General features: G+C 31.1%; 1 long non-coding RNA gene across 1 annotated transcript; it reads left to right on the plus strand.

Moving 5' to 3' along the window:
* The first annotated feature begins 4,764 nt into the window (after positions 1-4,764).
* Positions 4,765-6,722, plus strand: LOC120580869 (uncharacterized). The gene is made up of 4 exons (XR_005646641.1): positions 4,765-5,003; positions 5,205-5,262; positions 6,175-6,346; positions 6,496-6,722. It is a non-coding gene; the product is annotated as an uncharacterized lncRNA (long non-coding RNA).
* Positions 6,723-15,473: the final 8,751 nt, after the last annotated feature.

Here is a 15,473-nt window from a genome sequence, read left to right on the forward strand (position 1 = left end):
TTTTCATATTTTTTTTCAAATAACTCACATATTAAGGGAGCATCTTGTTTTTGAATCCAATTCATCCTTTTACATGTTATTTCTTCACAAGATAAGATCTCACCTCATTTAGGTTCAATTGGCCAACTGAGCCTAGTCACTGTGAACTTAATTTCACTCAATTCTTCGTATTCTCTTCAGTCTTGAAAACATGTTTTACTAATTCACCAATAATAATAAGAGTAAATTACACTCCCCTCCCCTCAAAGATGCTTGAATTACATTCCTCTCCCCTTTTATGTTAAAATATACACTTCCCTCCCTTGAAAAATAAAATTTACACTCCCCTCCCCTATAAGATGCTTGAATTACATCTCACTCCCTTAATAATTAAATATGGACTACACTTTAATCTATTTTAACATAAATAAATATTTTTATAATATATTTTAATTTTGAAATACCATTTAAAAAATATAAATTCGTTTATTATAATCTAAATGTCAACGACAATTAAATTTAAATCTTTTGTTATTAATTTTATAATTTAGAGTATAAAATTCACTTTTAAATAATCATACTTAATCTACTTTAGTAATTTTATAAATATTTTAATTTTATTTTGGGTTTTTCATATTTTATAATAGACTTTAAAACTATATGTTAATGAAATTGTGAATAAAAAATAGAGAAAGATATGTATTCAAAATTTGATTATATTAAAAAGAACCCGTAGTGCTATTTTTCTTTGAAGTGTGTTAGATTATGTTTTTGGCTAGATTATTATAAATAAAAAAAATTAGTGAGGGACTAAAGTGTAGATTTTAACTTAAGAGGGGAGGGGAATGTAATTCAAGCTTGGAGGGAAATGTAATATTTTCTAATATGTTTTGAATAAGAGGGGAGGGGATTGTATATTTTAACATAAGAGGGGAAGGGAGTGTAATTCAAGCATCTTTGAGGGGAGGAGAGTGTAATTTACTCTAATAATAATAATACGTTGTTTGACTCAATAATTAAAAAACCATAATTTATTTAAAAAGACTCTAAATTAAATAAGAAAATAATATAATTAGACCAAAAACTTAATTAAAGAGACTATAAAAATATGATACAATTGAGTGTCATCAACGCTCACTTAGCACTTCCTAACTTCACTCAAACATTTCGCAAACTACAAACTCCAATACCTTCACTATCACAACCTCATCTCAAGTGTACATCAAGCCTCATTCAAGATCTTTATTTCATGCAAAATTCCTGCAATTCCTACATAATAAACCCTTTTATTTTTTTTGTTTTATTAAAATTCTAATTATTGACCACTATTCTATGAAGTTGTTTGTCCTCCATTATCTATCTGAAAGATCGTGTCATTAAGGGTCCGTATGATGGTTAGAAAAGGATAGAGACATGATATTTCACTGACTCCTCTCCCACGTCTCTCATATCCTTCACTATATCAAGAGCCGCAAACTTGATGAAAAATACAAACTCTGCATATTGTGATTCTTACTTATATATTTGCATATTCTGGATTATGTAATCCAAATCCTGCTTTTTGTGTTAAGATTATATTCGAATCAAGATAAAATTGAAATTTTCATGAGCACACGAGAAAAATAAATAGTGGAAAAAGAAACTCTCTAAATTTAAATAGATGGATTCTGGTTGAACTTTAATTGGATTGGTTTAAAATGAAATGTACTTGATATAAGGGACCTAATTCATGGATCGACCTCGTAGCCACAGACATCCATAAAAGAATTTTTATGTTGAGATTAATTTATTTAATAATTTACCTATCTATCAAACGAACTCAGGATGATGATGGTCATTTCCCTGAGAATCGGATGTTAGCGAAACAACAACAACCAAGCCATATCTTAGTAAATAGGGTGACTACATGTATCAAACGACGACATAATATTCAATCAAAAAGCATGTCTTTCTCTAAATCATTTATCTTTAGATCCTTCGTAATAGTTTATTTAATATTTTTCTAGGTCTACCCCTACCTCTAGTCATCTAACTCGCATCTATTTGATCTAATTTTCTTTCCGCATAATCTACCGTGTTGAAACAAAATGACTTTTGTACAATGTCTTTGAAGTTTTGATGATAACAAACTATTGAAAAAACAATTGAATATGCTAATATGTGTTCAAGTTTGCATGACCATATATTTTTTTTCAAATTCGAACCATATATAAGAACATCTGAGGCATAAGAAAATTTGAAGACATTATTCCAAATGTCGGCATCCCCCGTACAATAGAGGAAAAACCTATCACTTCCCATCGGCGTCACCACAACATTATTAAATCCTGCATCCTCCAATCTCGGTTGAATAGACAACGCTGAATCTCCTGACACTACCTTCGCTACCATCCCACCCTTAGCCCACAAACGATTCTCCGACGTTGAAGTATACACCAAAACACCCTCGAATAAACCATCGTTGGTCTGCGCAGCATCTGTCTCCTCCACCTTTCTCCCCTTCGGTTTCCACCCCCTCTCTCCATCCGCCACCCTCTCCTTCTTCTTCCCTACCACCACCACCTTCCCCTTCCCTTCACCTCCATCCTCCACCACACCTCCAACTCCCTCAACACCTTCCTTCTCTCTTTTTTTTCTTCCTTCTTTTTTTTCAACTCGTTTTTTTTTTCTTCTCTACATTAACCTCCACCGTCCCTACCTTCAGTATTTTTTTTTCTCCCTTGCCTTCCCGCGCCTCCTCCTCCAACCTTCTAACCCTCACATTTTTTACTCCCTCACGGTGTGTAATCACCATAGGTCTGACCTCCCTTTCCGTTCTGTCCCTCCTTACCTCATTAACATCAGCCCTATTCTCGACATCATATTGCGCAAACCTATCGAAACGTGCCTCACGACCCACACCTTCCTATCACCAATCCAAACATTGTTCAAAGCCTGGGTCAGTTTTTCTCTGTTCCTAACATTCAAAAATCGAACAAAGCCATAAACCTGACCACGTGAATTGAGTTGTCTAGCCACGTATACACACTACTAGAAAAGTTTCATATACTGACGGAATTTAGAGACAGATTTTATTCTGTCTCTGATAGAGACGGAAGTTGAGACCGAATATAATGAACAGAGACGGAATTATATTTTTAACATCAGAGACGGACTTTAGAGACGGATTGTACCGTCACAAAATTATTCTGTCTCCAATTCCGTCTCAAACAGGTCAAATTTCTTTTTTTAATTAATTAAAAATAACTTTTTATCCATTCGCTGGGGCCATATCTCATTTTCACAGGGGCCATATCTCATTTTCACAGGCTCCAAAATCGAATTTCACTTGGCTCCAACCCAAAACCCCCAATTTTTTCATCCCTCAACTTCAAATTTCTGCAAAGCCTTAAAATAATCAAACTAAAAATTAGAATCACTTCATCACCAATTTCACAAAAGCCCTAAAATGGCAATTTCGAATCCCTTCATCTCCAATTACACGCCCTGCAATAGATCCGCACATCTAAGTTCAAATCCCGGTTCGTGTTCATCTCAGTTCTGCTCATTTCAATCCCTTTATATCGTTCTGAAGTTCTTATGGTTGAGGTTAGTTTCTTAAAAATTTCACTCAATTTCTTTTCATCGATTATCCCTATTTTTATATGATTTTCATTCATATAACCTAGATAATCATTTCAGCAATCAAGCTTGAGGAGTCCCTTTTGTGGGTTTTGAGGAAAAGAAACCCTAAGCTTAACTAGATTGTTGACTAATTGTTAACTAGATTGGTGACTAAGAACAAATGGATCTTGTTTGTTATTGATTGATTGTCAAAGTCTATCTCTCTAAATCAACTAGATCTCATATTCTGTTTCGTCTCACGACACATGGTTTCACCATTCTCATATTCTGTTATCTGGTTTACATTTATTTGATTTGTTGTTGGTTGAACACAAACTGTTTGATAAATGTTCTCTAAGTGATTATTTGATTTGTTGTTTGTTGAACACAGATCGATTGATAGATATACCCCTTTAGGATGAATCTTTGTTATTGCAAGATTAGAACTATAATTCGTAGTTTGAACAAACCTACATTTATGCAGTGAAAATGATTCATATTTGATTGCGGAAGTTGGTCAATGATTGTTAATTCAAAGTTTTCTATACTTGCTTATTGTAAAAGAGTAAATGCGTCTTGTGACTTAAATTGGTGAACAAGAGAAGAGTGGATACATGGCTGAACTAGGCATTCAGACCACCTCTTAAGATTTAGTTTAATCATTATTCTTTTGTAATTATTATGCATTGTTATAATTTAATTTCATACTTAATTCCAATCTTTTTTATATTGCAAATTACATATATTGATTACTTGCCTTTTACATGAAGCGGGTAAGGGAATGATTTCAAGATGGCATCTTTGCCTCTTGCATTTGCCGCGAAGTTACAATCTTTTAGTCATGTTTGGTAAATTTGAGAAACTTTCCTTGCATATTGATTTTTTGAGGTAAGTGGCTGCTATAATGTTCCATATATGAGTTCTCCTTTGTGATATGCTCTGAAATTTTTAATAATGGTTCCATTTTTATTTGTGATTCTTTCACATCTTGTAGGTATTTCTTTTTATGTTTCAATGGAATTGTTGGCAATTGACATTGACTTCATTCTCCCAAGGAGATAGAAAAGGCATGGCTTTGTTCTAGCAAGGAGATAAATTTTTTTGAAGGTAATATCTATCCTAAGATTAAGTTCTTTCTATGGAATCTACTGTTTTCATATAATCCCATTTTTCATATAACTTCTAAGTTTAACTCAAATTAATATTCATTGTACAAATCACTATGTTACTCCTATGGTTTTTTTCCTTAGTACTAGTACTTACTATAAATTGGTATTTCATATTTACATGTTGCAGACTATTGCTTCAGCAATGGCTATATTAACGACATTATTTCGCATCCCTACAAGTTCGACGGAGTAGACATAGCTTTGCACTATGTGTCTTTTCTAAGGCTGTGATATTTTATGATTCTCATTTGTGTAACTCTTCTTTCTCTGTAGTTATATGTTCTACCTTTTTCTCATAGTCTCCTCATTTTTTGGTTTTTACTTGGTTACCAAATAATATTAGGGAGGGTAAAAATTTTGTGATTCTAATATTTTGTTTACCACATTTCTATCTTACATGTTATCATAATTTAATCTGAAAATGTTCTGGTTTTGGTTTATTTTTTCATTCAGGGCAATTAGTGGTAAAATAAATAGAGACACACTCTGCCTCCTTATGAAGGTTCACGGGGTAAGCTAAAACTCATAAATGTAATGGTTTGCTCCTCTATTTTAGATCAACATAGTTATTTTTCCACTTTAAATAGGCTTGATACTTTTTATGTGTCTACTTACACTGAATCTCTGATGGGGATCTTACTTCATCAAACCAATATTGTCTTTATCAAAGAAAATTTAATGTTATAGTTGAGAAAGATATCAGTTAAAATTACATATATTTGCTTCCTTTCTTGTACAGTGGTTTAGACACACTTTACTTACCATTTGTGAATATGATGCAAGGGGGAAACCATTACTCTTAAGTCTCTACTAGAATTACCATTAAATAATTATTGTTAATGAGAGAGTTAGTTAATTTGGTTAGTTGGATCAACATAGTTAGAAGAAATAAGGCATGTTGTTTAATAGGGAGATTGTCTTGTCATGTTGGTGTTTATAGGCTAGAGAGGTACAGACCCTTTAAGTTCAACATTATTGTCTATGTTCCCTCTAATAACACACCAAGCTTATATCAACCGGTAGTTGTGGCCTGTTGGCAATGTGTATTGAAGGATTAATTTTTTTTTTTTAACGGTTTAGACTTATAAAAAATCAAGAAGCACATTCTTTGATAATTGAATAGCTAAGGAAAGAGATTGCAAATATTAGGAGAAAACTGAAGGAAGAACATTTTATGTTTCAAGTAAGGGAATGAGATTTTTCTAGTTCAATTATCAGATTTTTCTGTCTTATTTTTCTAGTTCAATTTTAAATTTTTAAAGTGAATGGATGCATAATGATGATGTTGGTGCATGCATCAGCAACCTAACTTCTAGAGCCTTACCATATTCATACGTGTGCTAGTTGTCTTTGTTCAATTCTTTGAATTTCCTTATTTTTTCTCTATATATTTGTTCCCTCTAAACTACCTTAATTGGTGCAGGCTTTTTTTGTTCAGATTTATAAGGCCAGAGAATATTCCTCTTGAATATGGAGGATTGATTCAACCCACAGATTTTAAGAATGGTCCCCCTCAACCATCTTTTAAGTTATAACTGTTGAAGGAGGATAAAAAGCTAACATACAAATAGAAGGAATTGAGGTTACAAGTACAGGTTTAGTGTTTAAGTATAATTTTGTACCTTTGTCTTTCTAATTTATGCTTCTAGGTATAACTATATAATTTTGTAATTTATGCTTTTTAGTGTATGATATTAACTCTATTATTGTGGTATGAGACCAACATATATTTTAAATTTTGCAGGTTGGTGGAAGTTATACCTTTTCAGCTTAGGTGTTATTCTGAAGCATATGTCAAGAGCTTGAGATAATGATAATGACAATGAAGGAGGGGACACAATAACACAAATTTGGAGTTTGGAAAGTTTTAGATTTATTATCGTATTAATATTATTATTAGGTAATGGTTAGTTGCAAACTGCGTGTATTTTTTTTCGAGAACTTTTCTCATGACTGTTAACTAACATTAATATGTAGATCAAAATTTGTGTCTTTTCAAATAGTGAATAGCATAAAATACTAAATTCAGTCTTTTTTTTAAAATAATTAAATTAGAGACGGAATTTATAATCTGTCTCTATTGTCACGGAATAATCCAAGCCACAGAGACGGAATTTTGTTTCTCATAATCCAACTTTAGAGACGGAATTAATAATGTTGTGACGGAATGTTTCTGTCTCTATTAGAGACGGAATCACTAAATCCGTCTCTAATTGCTTTAGAGACGAGTAAAACAGCCACGGATCTATTTCCGTCTCTAATTCCGTCACCAAAGTGGTTAGAGACGGATTTTTAGCTTTTTCGAGACAGATTTAGCCCGTCTCTGTATTGAATTTTTCTAGTAGTGACATCAGACAAAATGCCACACACTTCAAAATATTGACGTAAACGGAATAACGACATAAGTTGTTATCCACATCTGTTTTATTCGAACCAGTACCATGCTTGCCTTTCAAATCAGAATTCTCGTGAACACCATGTTGCCCGCTCCAATCCCTATTCCTCGCATCTGCTCTGTTCAAACCATTACCATGCCTGACTGTCGCACCATGAATCACGTCTGCACTATGCGGATCACTCCAAACCTTGTTGTCGTGTCTCGAAACCTTATTTTCCACCATCTCTGAATGCAGTGTGTAACCCTTATCCCATGCTGAATCTCCATGCCGCCTTGAAAACCTTGAACTGTTCTGTCCTCGATCCTCCAATTGCGTCGCTTTCCTCTTTCTTGACCTAACTACAAACCAATCTCCCCGATCCCCCCCATTTTCTGCCACCTAGGCTGGACCTCGATCCCCCAGTGTATCTCTCTGCCGGAGATAAGCTCCGGCGCGGTTGCCACCTTGAAAACCTAGGGTGACCACCGTATCCTTTCTCATTGGTTTTTTTTTTTTTATGTAAAAAAAAATTATAAAGTAAAGAGTTGAAAAAGATAATAAAAAATTTACAATGATTCAATTCGGCATTTGTTTGGGACTGTTTTTTTTATTGATTAATGATTCAATTCGTTTCTCTAAACACTCATTCACTTGTGTATATCTTAAAATTTATAATGATATATAATAAAACATAAGACCCATGTGTCGCACATGTCGACGATCTAGTTGTTAACTACATAAGTATTCCATACCCATGTTGCCAATTTAAAATAAACACTAGGGTCAGAACGAACAATAATGTGTTTGTCTTTCCGTTTATATTGATAAATACTCTCTCCATCCTAAATTGTATGATGTTTTGAGCATTTCACACACATTAAGAAATATATTTAGTCAATATTATAAGACCATGGAATTTGATAATGATTCTAAAAAGAAATATATCTAGTTGTTCACTATATTTAGTTTATATAACACATTGATACACTTAAGAGACATTTGATAATGATTCTATAATTTTATGAAAGGTTTTTAAAAAAAGATAAAACAATTTAGTCAATATTATAAGACCATGAAATTTATACACTATAAAGAGATCAAATCATATGCTATTGTTTAGATGCAAAGAGAGAAATGTATGGATAAAACTCTAAAGGTTACGATATTTTTAGAGTTTACTTGAAGGACAAAGTTATTAAAAGATAAATAAATAATATTCATATGACTGTTAAGTTTACCATATGACATACATCTTATGTGGGCTGGAGGGACAAACATAACTGATATACTCAAGAGACATTTAATAATCATTCTATAATATTACGAAGGGTTTTTAAAAATGAAAAAACTATTTAGTCAATATTACAAGACAATGGAATTTATACACAATAAAGACATCAAGTCATATGCTATTGTTTAGATGCAAAGTGATAAAAATATAGGTAAAACTCTAAAGTTTACGATATTTTTATAGTTTATTTAAAGAACAAAGTTATTAATAGATAAATAAGTAATATTCATATGAATGTTAACTTTATGATATAACATACTTCTTATGTGGGTTGGAAGGACAAACATAACACACTGTTATATTTAAGAGATATTTGATAACGATTCTATAATTCTTTGAAGGTTTTTTTTTTTTTAAAAGATAAAACTACTTAGTCATTATTATAAGACCATGAAATTTATACACTATAAAGAGATCAAATCTTATGTTATTGATTAGATGCAAAGAGAGAAATATATGGATAAAACTCTAAAGTTTATGATATTTTTACTTTTTCTTTCCATATTTCTTCTCATAACAATATTTAATTCTAACCAGAACAATAATCCTAAAAACAATAACCCTTGGGCTTGTATATCTGATAAAGATTGTCAAAAAGTACATGGGGTGAATATTAGGTGTCGTAAAGGTTTTTGTACAGTGATTTGAAACATACCACTGAGATGAAGTACCTCTTGTACTTGGAAAAGAATTATACAATAGTGCTTATCTTGGAATAATTTACTTGCTGCAGTTTAGTCTTTGTTCTTGCACTGAATAATTGTTTTTTTCTTCCTAGTTCATAGTTCTTCAAATTATTATTTTGTACTACAAGATGGTGGAAATGAAATGATATAAGTGTTTACAAGTTTTTTTGATAAACTGCAAATCTAGTTTTGGTTATTACAAGAAGGATCAAACTAAAAATCAATCCTAGGACATGTTGTGCAATCCTTTTTCAAAAAATAAATGAATTTTCATCGTATTCATAGGTTTTGTTATGAACAAGACAAATTTATGTTTAAAAAAGATAATAATTCTATAATTTTATAATTTTATGAAGGGTTTTTAAAAAAGATAAAACTATTTACTCAATATTATAAGACCATTTTTTTTTTTTTTGACAAGTAATATTATAAGACCATGGAATTTATATTTGTGAGGATCTATTTTATTAGATTATGAGTATCAGTAATAATAAATTAAATAATTTTGACCAAAATACAGTCACGGTTGGAAATTTATTTTGTGGATACCTTATAACCACTATTGCCTATTAATTTGATAAAAGAATTGATTTGGCATTAGTTAAAGCATCATGTAATTTTGAGTGGATTTCTTCTATTTTCAATATACATAGGCTTAGAGTAACTCCCTATTAGCGCAGCGTTAGGTTTCTTGTGGTGCAAGCAAAACAAAATTAGGGTTTAAATGGAGAAGATGAAGTTGGTTATGGTGGTTGAAGTTAGTTGGGGAGAGAGAGTATTGAATTGAAAATTTTATTCACACACAAATGATTGAGTTGCAAGCAAGTATATATACAATGACTTATAGAGTAAGTCTCTTGTAACTAACTAAAGTGAAGTTTATCCAAACTAACAAACTAAACTCTTAAGTGTTTGTAATCATTTGGATATATATAATTTTGTTTTAGCTTCTTAAAAAAAATCACTTGATCTTACTAATAATTTATTCACGTGTAACCTTTGCTTCTCTCTTAGCTTGATCCAGTGGTAACCTGTCTTTTATTTTACTTTTTTCTTAAATAGCTTAATGGAGATCAAATGGCCCACTGAGACTAGACTCTAGGCATGGCAATGAGGCAGGGTAGAAACGAGTTTCACCTTCTCCGTCCCCATATCCTACACTTATTTATTTACCCGTTACGCTACCCATATTCAACGGAGATGAGAAATTGAATCTCATTCCTGTCCCCGATAGATTCAGGTCTCCCCGCCCCATTTTCATCCCAGAGTGGATATATATTTTTAATAAAAATAAAAGTATTTTTCAGCCTTGAGTGCAATGTTGTAATGCAATATTCAATAAAGAGATGACGACGATCAATGAATATGTTGATGGAGAAGAGAGAGGAGGAGAGTGTGAGATATGAAAGGAGAAAAAGAGAATTATGATAAGTGATTGTCATCTTAAAGAATGAGACTTTGACCACGTGAGTGAAATGATTTAAGATTTGAGTTTCTATTTATATAAAATGGGTAATAAATTAATTTTCTACATTCATGACGGGTTTGGGAGTTGCGAAATTTTATGAATGTGGATTAGCAAGAATTGCAAGAATAACAAATGATCATTTGTTTAAACCATTAAGCCGATGGTCACACAATTCGGTTTGACGGAAATCACTTCGGCTAAGCTTTATAGATGGTTCATTCTTGCTTTTCTTGCCATGAGACTTTGTAATATTTTTCGTTATCCATAAAATTTATATATTTCTTTTACATCTTAACAATGCATGACCCTTTTATTATGAGAAATGAAACTTTTTTCACCCAATAATTTAAGATTATTTATTTTATTGAAGATTACAATATTTAGTGTATTTGTATTTTTTTTTATGAGATACAATCATAATTTGTTTGTTAATAACACAAGTTTCACAACAAGTGTTATTTGGCATTTGTTTGGTACTGTTTTTTTATTGATTAATGATTCAATTTGATTCTCTAAACACTCATTCATATGTGTATATCTTAAAATTTACAATGATATATAATAAAACATAAGACCCATGCGTCTTTTGACAATGCCATGCCTTAGAGAGAAACTCGGACCAAAATGCACATCCAACCCTCTGTTCATCCGTTGGAATAACATCTTCTGGAATAGGTTGAGAACATGCAAAGGATCATTAAATATTGAATTCATAAGTCAGATTGAAAAAAGTGTTATGGAACATGGTATTTTATAAATATCTTCATCATAGTTGTCAAACCCGAACAACGTCTGATATAAGAATGGAAGGATGGCCACTATATCAATAAATAATTATTTTTTCAGTAAATAATTTATATCTTAATTTAAATAAAAACTACGTATACCAAAATCTTGCAAATTAAGCAAAGAAAATAAACACCGCTTGAAAAAAATCAGATAAGTAATAATTAAATAAGGTACGAAATGAGAAATTGCAAAGGATACTGACTCATCAATGAAGTTTTTCCGACCCCAAGAAAAAAGAAAAAATTAAATTAGAGAAAACGAAAAGAGGGAACAAAAACCCTAAGTGAAGATTACATACGTACCCACTGTCCCCTAGAACGATGACTCTGACCAATGTTCCTCTGTGTAATGCCATTGATTGATTCTGGATTATTAAGGATTATACTTGATGGATTTATATATAGTTGCGGAGTTGAATTGTGGATCGAGGTTTGAGAGTTTTGAGAGATGAGAGAGAAAATGGATATATGATAAAAATAAGAGAAAGGGGGCACCAATTTCGATAAATTTGATTTTTTTGTTCACCTACACTGTTTAGCTACACACTTGAATTGCTTTCAACACCCTCTTATTTATTTTTATTTTTTTTTGTTTCAGTGCAGTGAAATAATTAAGGATTTTTGAATTTACACATTAAGTACATATTTGTCGCTATCATAATATCTAGAACCAGCCAACATTGCAATAAGTTGCTACTGAATCCTAAGTACATAATAGTCGATGAAAAATAGAATATAAATTGATTGGAATATGGTATACTTACTTTGCAAAGAGTTTTTGATGTTAGAGCAATAACATTTTAGTTTGCGACTCTTGCTGAGGAGAGAGTCAATAAATTGATGCATGATGAATCATATGTGTAATTTAAACTATTTTAAAAACGTATTATAGTCTCAAGTTTGTTGTGAGATACATAAATATTCTACTCAATATAAGAGAATGTTGAAAAATACTCCCTCCTGTCGCCATTACGAGAAACATTTTTTTTTTTCCTTCTTCAGATTCATTAAATATGTAATGTATCTTATTTATATTACAAACGAGATATATCAATTATTTAATAAAAGTCAAAAAGAAATATTTACTCATAATAGTGATCCGAGATAATATGTGTTAAAGTGACCATTACTATCACTTTTCACAATAGATCATTGGTTTCATGGAATGGAATAAATGACCACTTTTCCGGTGGCTCTTGAAGTCTCTAAGTAGGAAAAAGCTTCAATGACCTCTGAAAATGGTATAGGAGTCTTGGGGTCAAAATCCAATTTGTATAGTCGTTTAAATAGTAAAATATATTTAAGCTAAATTATACCAGAGATCCTTTAAGTTATTTAATAATTAATAAGTTAGTTATGTAAATTACATTTAAATTACACCAGGCTAAATTTCGTTTTTGAAGATATTTAATTGTCACAAGTTAGTTTTATGTTTCTTTTCATACTACTTAGATCATTTAAGTTATTTAATTGTTAAATTTAAACACCAAATAACTTACATTTTTAATATCTTGTTTAAAAAAAAACTTACATTTTTAATATCTGAAATTCCCCAAACTTTTATAGTTAAATAACTAAAAAATTAAATGGTAAAAAAAACTTAAAAATCTTAAGAAAAATCATGTCTCCTTAAAAAAAAATGATTTTGTCAAAATTTAACTAATCCCAATTTTGAAAAATAAAATCAAAGACAGAAAAACTTCTTTTACTGGTCATATTGTATAGACATATATAATAAATTACTTTTCTCCTAAAATATTTCTTAGGCTTTTTCCTTAGAGGGACCAAAATTCTAAGAAATATTTTAGATGGACTAAAATCAAATGTTGATATATTTACTGGGACCATTTACTTATTTAACCCTTCTAAACTTAACTTTTAATTAAAGAAAAAAAATTAGCATTTGGATGTAACTTTAGAATATCTAATGGCTTTCCATGTTCAGAGTAGAACCAAGCATTTGTATGAGTTGGAATAGTAATATTAGTAGGATCATTTCTTGAAACTTCTGTGGCCATATTGATGAGTTATTTGGAAGAGTGAAAAAGGAAGGGGAGTGACCCTCTAGTGCTCAAGTGATAGATATGAATCATGAATGTGGACAATTATATAGACTCTGATTTTAGGGTTAGTTAATATATAAAACATGATTGGAGTATTTAGTGAGCTAAGCGACACTAAAAAGATATATATAGAAAAGAGATTGAATTCGATCACTGATTAACCTAACAACTAATTTATTAACACTTGTGTATTTAAAATAAAACTTTTGTCGTGTTTAATTTTATAGCTTGCATCATTGTTTTCTTACACAAGACATTCAACTTTATATTTTTTTATATATAAAATAAAAGTAGTTTTGCCATTATTGATGAGTTAATTAGTTGTTAGATTTACTACTTGGTCAATATATTTCATGATATTCTATCAACAAAAGAATATTCCATAATATTTATATTAACTAGACCATCGACGAACGGATCATATCGAAGGCAATATTTGATGGTAATAGAAAACAAAATAGTTTAGATAAATGTCATAATTTTCATATAGTATTTTATAATATTAGGTTAAGTCGGTAAATGGTTCAAAAGAGAGTGCGGCTAAAAATTCAGTTTAACTAGGGTTTTGGTTGTCAAGTATTCATGTGGAAAAGTTGTCCTTGATGGACATATGCGACCAACTAGGTGGTCTTCTATCATTGGACCTAGATTGGAAGCTCAGGATCTGCTGGTCCGGATCATTATCTAGTGGGATGTAGAGCGTGTTCATCCTATGGTATTGTCTGATCTCGGGTCTTATATCATACTTGAGTCTAACCATAATGGGCCCTAGCCCGATGTGGAACACTTCGATAGTAGGATTATATATTATTAGTCATTAACTTTTATTTGAATAAACTAAAATAACTTATTCAATTTAACAAATTACTTAGTCTATCATACTAGGCTCTAGGATCTTGTTTAAGACCATATAATGATTTCTTAAGCTTATAAACATGGTGAGGTTGCTTCAGATCCTCAAAACCAGGTGGTTGCTTGAAAAATACTTCTTCCGATATCACTCCATTGAGAAATACACTCTTTATGCCATGATTTACTGCATAGAATAGAAGTAACCTGATTGCTTCCAATCTTGCAAGTGGAGCAATGTCAATAATCTATTGTGCTTCATTGTTCAAACGAAATGTCTCATTCTGTAACTTTTAATATATGTATCTTCACCATCTTCCCTTCAATCGGATTTATTAATCTAGAAGTTTATAAAAATATGCGGGTATGGAGGAGAAAATATTGTACCTATTTTTGGAACACCGAATTTCTCTTATATGTATAGGCGTTAAGACAAACTACCAGATATCTTAGGTTTGTTACATGTGTTTATCGTGCTGAATAGGTGTACAAGAATCAAACTAATGTTTCAATGAACAAATTCAAACCAATTAAGTTGGCTCAATTATTTTCTACGTTCGGATTCGAACAAAATCAAAATTAAACAAAATGTAAAAACAAAAGAATCATATCAAACCAACATGTTCTTCATCAATTTAGTTTGAAATTCATGAGAGAAAATATTTTTAAATCAAACAAAACCGATCTTTTTCTAGTGGTTTGGATTATTTTCCATCACAAACTTAAATCAAACCAACTTGTTACCCTTAACGCTGCATAGAAAAAACTAGGTTTAAATATGAACTCTCAAAATAGTAGTGCTGAGGTTGTTCACATGAGACGAAGTGGCACTGGAAATTAACTTGTTCTTGGCTTGGTCCAATTTGTCATTTTAAACCGAAAGAAATTGGTTTGTTGATTCCTCAAAAAAAAAAAAAAAAATTGGTTTGTTGATTTTAGTTTCGGAGAGATCTTACTTTTCTCTTTTAAATTATAGACATTATAAAATGCTTATTTAAAATCAATTAAGTGTGGTCGAAGTATTATATGATCATTTATTATGTTTAAAATCAATTAAGTGTGGTCGAAGTATTATATGATGACAAAACCCTTCCAAAATCCTCTCCCAAACAGACCCTTAAATGTAGTACTCTCAAAAGAATGTCAATTCTAAAATAAATATATTCTCTTCTTACAATGCAAATCTAGAGGCACGTTAG

This window comes from Medicago truncatula, chromosome 6, assembly GCF_003473485.1.
Source record: "Medicago truncatula cultivar Jemalong A17 chromosome 6, MtrunA17r5.0-ANR, whole genome shotgun sequence".
In the NCBI taxonomy this organism is placed as follows: Eukaryota; Viridiplantae; Streptophyta; class Magnoliopsida; order Fabales; family Fabaceae; genus Medicago; species Medicago truncatula.